The 9,239-nt window shown below is 41.0% G+C and overlaps 1 long non-coding RNA gene across 1 annotated transcript; it reads right to left on the reverse strand.

Annotated features, from left to right (window-relative positions):
• Positions 1-6,756: 6,756 nt before the first annotated feature.
• LOC308327012 lies at positions 6,757-9,029 on the reverse strand. Its single transcript, XR_013965157.1, has 3 exons — positions 8,966-9,029; positions 7,085-7,120; positions 6,757-6,910 (listed from the first exon to the last, which is right to left on the reverse strand). It is a non-coding gene; the product is annotated as an uncharacterized lncRNA (long non-coding RNA).
• Between the last annotated feature and the right edge of the window lie 210 nt (positions 9,030-9,239).

Genomic DNA, 9,239 nt, shown 5'->3' on the forward strand with positions numbered 1-9,239 from the left:
GTCTAGGAGACACTGAACGTTGAGACAGGATCGACAAAGATAATAGCATTTTAGTTACGGTATACCTTCATAAATAGGACTACAGTACACATTCAGTATAATCTACAAACATGATATATGGCATAATTGGCATTTAGTGTTTTGATGGTCCTTGTCACATGACTTACAGTACAACATAATTTGTTGTTGATGATTAATTCTATTTTGGCAATAAACAGTGACATTTGTAGCATTTTACGTGCCGTTACGTGACAGTGTTGTTTAGAGGCCCCTCTCGCAACATTTGTCAGGCAATCATAGCCAATTAGACTGGAATATATCTCTGACTCCAGAGATGAAAGTGGGCTGGAATTGCCACCAATTTGGGATTGTGCGTCTTCCTTGATAGCCACAACTGGGGAGTGTGCAAGCAAATGATGACACTGATCGGTCCAATTGGTGTCCAAGATTAGCTGCTCACAGACAGACAGACGGACACATGGACGGGGATGAACACATATAATCTCCGCCTCCCGACCAGTCGGCCTGGCGGAGATAATTACTCACCATCAGTTGTGTTCAAGGTTGCGTTCAAGGTGAGAGCATCACTGAACTGAGAGTAGTAAACTGGTTCTCCTCTCCCTCCTCTGCACCTGTAGACTCCTCCCTCTGACACTGTGATTGGTCCAGTAGAGTACTGACCACCCTCTAAGTCACTGATTGGTCCAGTAGAGTCAGAGTAGTGGCCACCCTCTGACGCTGTGATTGGTCCAGCAGAGTCAGAGCATTGGTACCAGGAGTAGCTCCATCCAGAACCCTCCACAGAGCAGCTCAGTGCAACACTGCCCCCTGCTGGGATGACTGTCTGCTCAGCTGTCAGTGTGGCCTTTGGTTGATCTGTTGTTCACATTAGAGATAAAAACGTAAAATAAATACACTGGCTCAGCATTTGTAGAAAGGTGGTTGGTTATGACAAATCATGGTGTTTTGAAATGTATTTATTTGTTTCCATTTCATATGGAAGTAGAGAATCATAGCAACAAAATAACATTATTTAGGATTGGAACAAAGTCTTAGACAATTAAATGCATCTTTAAACACACTTGCATTGGGAGACATCTCATGACAAATGCCTGCTATTCAGAGACTAGTATACTATCTCAAGGTACTTTGTGTGAATGTCTCTGGGGCATATCTTCCATTGATCTTATGCATACTGTACCTTTGAAAGACACTGTGATGTTGTTGCTGCTGAGAACAGGAACAGGTGACTCTGTAGAACACACACACACACACACACACACACACACACACACACACACACACACACACACACACACAACTGATATTTTATATTATGATTCGGCCGTTCTCAAATCTTTCAATTGAGAACTGCTAGGTGTCATGCGCATTTGACCACTGCTGGAGAGCCCTTTTCTACCAATCACATTGCTTGATTGGAACTACCTGTTGTATAAAAGGAATCAATCATATTAGAGTACAGTATATTTTAACTCACCAAAGACAGTGACATAAACATGGTTGCTGTACTCTGTGAAGTATGTTGGGTTTCCTCTCCCTCCTCGACACCAGTATCGTCCACTCTCTGAGACACTGGAGGGCCTGAATGTGTAGGTTGTCTGTCTAGTCACCTCCGTCACTTGTTTAGACTCTTTCTTGTCTTTGTACCAGTAAATGTACCATGGAACTGTACTCTCCACTTTACAGGTGAGAGTCATGTTTGATGTCAGTACAACGGGTCTGTCTGATACCAGTGTAGCCGTAGGCGTTGGTTTAGCTGTGTGGTTTATGACAGAGAAATGAATTTGAACTGTAAGCATTGGGTGTTTGTAATTGTCTCAACTAGCACACGCACGCACGCACGCGCGCGCGCACACACACACACACACACACACACACACACACACACACACACACACACACACACACACACTCTCTTCCCCAAGCACTGTAGTTCAAGTCCCATTTTCCACATCCTTGATACATCTCTTTACACAGTAGTGCAGAACCATAATTAAACCATTATCACAATATAAACACAATGTCAGTGTGATGAGTAAATGATATGACTCACCTGACACCACCAAGGTGACTTCATCACTTTTTTTCACAAACTGGTTATTCCCTGTAAGACGGCCGGTACACTGGTATTTACCAGTGTACCTTGGGCTCTGTAGCATTGTTTTAAATGGATTCTGACCAGAGTATGTTTCAAAGGAAGCACCATCTCTTTCTATAGAATAAGACCAGTCCTGCTCTCCTTCATTCATGTCACATGTGAACCTAACAGTCTCTCCAGTGAATGTTGGGTTGGGCAGAACGGTCAGAACAGCTGGAGGTCTCTCTACACAAACACATGGATCAATCATTGTGTTTGATTTAGAACATACAGTGGAATATATAGTGGAACAGGACACAGCAGTGGGAGTGGTTTTCTGGTTCCACTGAAAAATCGGCCAATTCATTTTTCCATAGTGAAAAAAAGAATCACCAGGATCCTGCAGGTGGCTTGATTCTATAGGCTTAAAATAATTGATATAAATATTTTTGTACATCTCTATGAGAAAATTAATTGCAGATTTGTCAGTGGAACCAGAAAACCATGCCCATACTTCTATGCCCTATAAAGCTGTGAAATAGTGTGTTTATAACTCACCAGAGACATGGATATCAACGTGGTTGCTGTACTCTGTGTAGTATGGTGGGTCTCCTCTCCCTCCTCGACACGAGTAATTTGTACTCTTTGAGACTGTGGGACTGTAGGTTGATCCATCTGTCACCGTCACTGGTTCAGACTCTTGGTAGTCTCTGTACCAGTAGATGCCCCATGGAGGTGTACCGTCTTCCACAGTACAGGTGAGAGTCACGCTGTCTAATGCCAAGATACTGGTACTGTCTGATACCAGTGTAGGTGTTGGTTTAGCTGTAATTTATAAAAGAGATATAAAATAGAACCATGTGTAAGTATTTCTCCCAAAAGCTTGAAGTAAACAGGACAAATGGTGTAGTAAATCTATCTATAATCTTTAGAGACGTCTGTCTGTATGTCTATGTCTGAGGCAATGTCGCTGCACCTCACTGGCTGCACTAAAGGCTCTGAATTTGCACACAGGCATTGTTGCCCATTACATTATGGAGGTCTTAATAGGGCCCTTTTTTCATTTTAACAAATTTAAATGTAATAATAATAATAGACATGCGTGCACGGCACACATGCACCACATAAAGAGATTATCAATTCCAATTTTGCACATCCTTTTCTCTCTTACAAAACCTTAATTAAAGGGTCAATACCGTATGTGAGTGCTGTAAATGATCATCAGTGATGAGTATGCATGCATGTAACAGCATAATTTCCGTGGTATAAACACAAACCTACGATGCTAAATGCAAACATTGATTCAATGCAATGCAATAATTTCTAAATTGTAAACTGTAACAGACAGACAGACGGACACATGGACGGGGATGAACACATATAATCTCCGCCTCCCGACCAGTCGGCCTGGCGGAGATAATTACTCACCATCAGTTGTGTTCAAGGTTGCGTTCAAGGTGAGAGCATCACTGAACTGAGAGTAGTAAACTGGTTCTCCTCTCCCTCCTCTGCACCTGTAGACTCCTCCCTCTGACACTGTGATTGGTCCAGTAGAGTACTGACCACCCTCTAAGTCACTGATTGGTCCAGTAGAGTCAGAGTAGTGGCCACCCTCTGACGCTGTGATTGGTCCAGCAGAGTCAGAGCATTGGTACCAGGAGTAGCTCCATCCAGAACCCTCCACAGAGCAGCTCAGTGCAACACTGCCCCCTGCTGGGATGACTGTCTGCTCAGCTGTCAGTGTGGCCTTTGGTTGATCTGTTGTTCACATTAGAGATAAAAACGTAAAATAAATACACTGGCTCAGCATTTGTAGAAAGGTGGTTGGTTATGACAAATCATGGTGTTTTGAAATGTATTTATTTGTTTCCATTTCATATGGAAGTAGAGAATCATAGCAACAAAATAACATTATTTAGGATTGGAACAAAGTCTTAGACAATTAAATGCATCTTTAAACACACTTGCATTGGGAGACATCTCATGACAAATGCCTGCTATTCAGAGACTAGTATACTATCTCAAGGTACTTTGTGTGAATGTCTCTGGGGCATATCTTCCATTGATCTTATGCATACTGTACCTTTGAAAGACACTGTGATGTTGTTGCTGCTGAGAACAGGAACAGGTGACTCTGTAGAACACACACACACACACACACACACACACACACACACACACACACACACACACACACACACACACACACACACACAACTGATATTTTATATTATGATTCGGCCGTTCTCAAATCTTTCAATTGAGAACTGCTAGGTGTCATGCGCATTTGACCACTGCTGGAGAGCCCTTTTCTACCAATCACATTGCTTGATTGGAACTACCTGTTGTATAAAAGGAATCAATCATATTAGAGTACAGTATATTTTAACTCACCAAAGACAGTGACATAAACATGGTTGCTGTACTCTGTGAAGTATGTTGGGTTTCCTCTCCCTCCTCGACACCAGTATCGTCCACTCTCTGAGACACTGGAGGGCCTGAATGTGTAGGTTGTCTGTCTAGTCACCTCCGTCACTTGTTTAGACTCTTTCTTGTCTTTGTACCAGTAAATGTACCATGGAACTGTACTCTCCACTTTACAGGTGAGAGTCATGTTTGATGTCAGTACAACGGGTCTGTCTGATACCAGTGTAGCCGTAGGCGTTGGTTTAGCTGTGTGGTTTATGACAGAGAAATGAATTTGAACTGTAAGCATTGGGTGTTTGTAATTGTCTCAACTAGCACACGCACGCACGCACGCGCGCGCGCACACACACACACACACACACACACACACACACACACACACACACACACACACACACACACTCTCTTCCCCAAGCACTGTAGTTCAAGTCCCATTTTCCACATCCTTGATACATCTCTTTACACAGTAGTGCAGAACCATAATTAAACCATTATCACAATATAAACACAATGTCAGTGTGATGAGTAAATGATATGACTCACCTGACACCACCAAGGTGACTTCATCACTTTTTTTCACAAACTGGTTATTCCCTGTAAGACGGCCGGTACACTGGTATTTACCAGTGTACCTTGGGCTCTGTAGCATTGTTTTAAATGGATTCTGACCAGAGTATGTTTCAAAGGAAGCACCATCTCTTTCTATAGAATAAGACCAGTCCTGCTCTCCTTCATTCATGTCACATGTGAACCTAACAGTCTCTCCAGTGAATGTTGGGTTGGGCAGAACGGTCAGAACAGCTGGAGGTCTCTCTACACAAACACATGGATCAATCATTGTGTTTGATTTAGAACATACAGTGGAATATATAGTGGAACAGGACACAGCAGTGGGAGTGGTTTTCTGGTTCCACTGAAAAATCGGCCAATTCATTTTTCCATAGTGAAAAAAAGAATCACCAGGATCCTGCAGGTGGCTTGATTCTATAGGCTTAAAATAATTGATATAAATATTTTTGTACATCTCTATGAGAAAATTAATTGCAGATTTGTCAGTGGAACCAGAAAACCATGCCCATACTTCTATGCCCTATAAAGCTGTGAAATAGTGTGTTTATAACTCACCAGAGACATGGATATCAACGTGGTTGCTGTACTCTGTGTAGTATGGTGGGTCTCCTCTCCCTCCTCGACACGAGTAATTTGTACTCTTTGAGACTGTGGGACTGTAGGTTGATCCATCTGTCACCGTCACTGGTTCAGACTCTTGGTAGTCTCTGTACCAGTAGATGCCCCATGGAGGTGTACCGTCTTCCACAGTACAGGTGAGAGTCACGCTGTCTAATGCCAAGATACTGGTACTGTCTGATACCAGTGTAGGTGTTGGTTTAGCTGTAATTTATAAAAGAGATATAAAATAGAACCATGTGTAAGTATTTCTCCCAAAAGCTTGAAGTAAACAGGACAAATGGTGTAGTAAATCTATCTATAATCTTTAGAGACGTCTGTCTGTATGTCTATGTCTGAGGCAATGTCGCTGCACCTCACTGGCTGCACTAAAGGCTCTGAATTTGCACACAGGCATTGTTGCCCATTACATTATGGAGGTCTTAATAGGGCCCTTTTTTCATTTTAACAAATTTAAATGTAATAATAATAATAGACATGCGTGCACGGCACACATGCACCACATAAAGAGATTATCAATTCCAATTTTGCACATCCTTTTCTCTCTTACAAAACCTTAATTAAAGGGTCAATACCGTATGTGAGTGCTGTAAATGATCATCAGTGATGAGTATGCATGCATGTAACAGCATAATTTCCGTGGTATAAACACAAACCTACGATGCTAAATGCAAACATTGATTCAATGCAATGCAATAATTTCTAAATTGTAAACTGTAAGGAGTAGGGCAGGTGTTTTAGGGAAAAAACTCGGCTATGGGAACGCCCATTGCGCAATGTTAAATCCCACAATCCTTGGGTGCAAAATAGGGCCCACGGTGTCTACAATATATATATTTTTGTTTGTTTTTGTTTGTTTGTCACTGGAATGTCACTTTGTTACGGGTAATAACAAGACGTTTAAAACCATAATTTAATATTTGACTCAATTCCGTGACTTACCTGATGATACAATCAAAGTTACTATATTGCCGTCTCGTTGATCCTCTTGAGCTGTTTTACGGTGACTGTGACACTGGTATGTATTTTGACCATCTGCTTGCATTACAAAACGATTCTGATCAGTGGAGCTGGTATAGTTTCCATCTTTGTATAAGTTCCAGCCTTCATCCCCTCCTTCCTTGTCACATATGAATGTAACAATCTCTCCAGTGAATGCCGGGTTGGGCTGCACGCTCAGAACAGCTTGAGGTGTATCTACACAAACACACAAGCAGAATCAAACCAAATGGTGCAAACGTGATATAATACATCAACCTCTCAATTATTACATACAGTATATTTATGTCAGTTTTGTATGAAGTGTGTGACAGGTGTAAATATGATCTTTACTGAGTGAATAAAGACGAAAGATAATAAGTTAATCTTCACCTTGACTGAGTCCACAGGAGAGGAAGATGCTCACCACTGGAGAGAGAAAGAGAGAAAAAACATTTGATATATAAGCAATATCAAGCTAAGCATGAACTGCATTAATTATTCCTAATTAACATAATACCAACATAGACTAGAGTTCTCAAACTCTGCCCGAACCCGACCAGGCCAAACCAGGCCCGACCCGATCTGGCCGGACCAGAGAGATTTTCTTTTTGTGTATTTATCTACGTTTGTATTATGAAGATGGTGCTAACAGGCGTTTCACTTTTACTCTACAGAGTTCTCAAATTCTGCCCAAACCCGACCCGGGTCGGGCCTAACATTTATGCTAATTAGTCGGGCCAGGCCAGGCCAGGCCAGGCCAGGCCTCGGCCTGATCAGTTAGGACCGGGCCTTTATTATGTTCAGGACCGTGGAAAACTCTAACATATAGCTTATAGACAGCTAGTTGGCTCAAGTTCAATGAGAACAAATACATAATGACTTAGAAGGGTATTTTACCTTAAAACACTTCTGTGGTCATTTTAACATTACTCTCGTTTTACAGGCACCCCAGACAGTATTTAAGTTGCTTGAGCAAATCAAATATAGAGGGTATGCACATGACATCATCGTACCTGGAACTTCTGGAAGTTATGCGGGAACGCCCACTGAGTGGCAAAAAAAATACTCTCTCTGGCCTTGACAGCCCATTCATCCAAAAAGTCCTGTCTGTTTGCATTAAACAATGTTAAACTCACCAACAGCAGCTGTACGAAAAGCTTCAATTATCCTCTTTCTATCTGCAACGTTTTTGTTTCATAAAAATCAACCATAGAAACGTTGTCGTTATGAGCTACTTTCTGTCAAGAAATGCCCTGCATTTGATAAAAAAAATTAAGTATCAGACTTTGGAAGTGCTTGTTTTCAATAACACAACATTGTACTGCCTTCTGCATTATGTGACATTTAGAAACAGGTATTACGCAGGACAATTGAGTGATTTCCAACGAGTGCTTCCAAACTGCAACACTCCATGCTGCTCAATATTTTGCCTAGATGAGGGGGGCGTGTCCTGATGGGAAAATCATGCATGTGCGCATACTCTCTATAGCTACATTTATTTGATATTCATTTTATTCATATCTTGTCAATGGAATTGTGTTTATAGAGGGCATTTCCTAAAGCACTGTCACTACTTCTAACACACAAATGCAAAATGTTTCACTTTACGTCATGCAACTTCCTGGGGTTCTGACAGCAGCAGCAACCCACGACTTACACAGTCCTGGGTAACACCCCTTTATAGCATGTGTACGTGTGTGTTGACAGTGTTTTGAAGAAAAAGTTTAAATCCTTTCATATAAGTATGACAATACCAACCTTACAATCTGATGCTGCACATTAACGCATAGTTTGATATATTGAGAAGAATGTAAATGTAATTTATGTAAATGTGCTTTTAAGTTCATGATGGTAAAAAATATATTGATGGAATGATAAATATACAGCGAGGTGAAAACGATCCTGAATAAAAACCAACAACATTTTCATAGTTTAAACTTTAAAGTGGCACTATGTAACTTTTTAAATTAATATACAATGTAATTTTGTTCAATCTGTATCTTAATACAATATAACTTAATATATAATTGAGGTGGTTGTCTTTTGTCTCCCTGCTCTTCTATTGAGACATTTATATCGTGTCAAAGGTCATATAGATGGATGAGGATCTGACATGAATTTTGACCTGGCAGGCTCTATTAGCGTAGTAACCATAACACCATATAAAGAGTAAAGTTACATACAGTATTACTGATTTAATGTATTCAAACCCATAAGCTTAATAGTTTAATGGTGATATATAACTGATCTACTATAAATAATTATACTCACAGAGGAGAACACAGGCCACGGTGTGAAGTTTCATCTTCTCTAACGGCTCCGAAAAACCTTATACTTCTGCTAATAGTGAAATAGTAGACTTTGCAGAGAGAGAGAGAGAGAGGGGGGGGGTGGTGAGGGGAGGGGGTAAACTGTTCTTTCTTCCTCTTTTACGGTAGAGAAAGATTATTGCAGATAATTTCCAGACATAACTGTGATTATGTAATTTTGACCCTTATGACCTTTAGGCCCAAAAGTTAGTAGATCACAAAGGCTATGCAGAATC

The sequence above is a fragment of the Protomyctophum bolini genome (genome assembly GCF_963924005.1).
Source record: "Protomyctophum bolini genome assembly, chromosome: 13".
Classification (NCBI taxonomy): Eukaryota; Metazoa; Chordata; class Actinopteri; order Myctophiformes; family Myctophidae; genus Protomyctophum; species Protomyctophum bolini.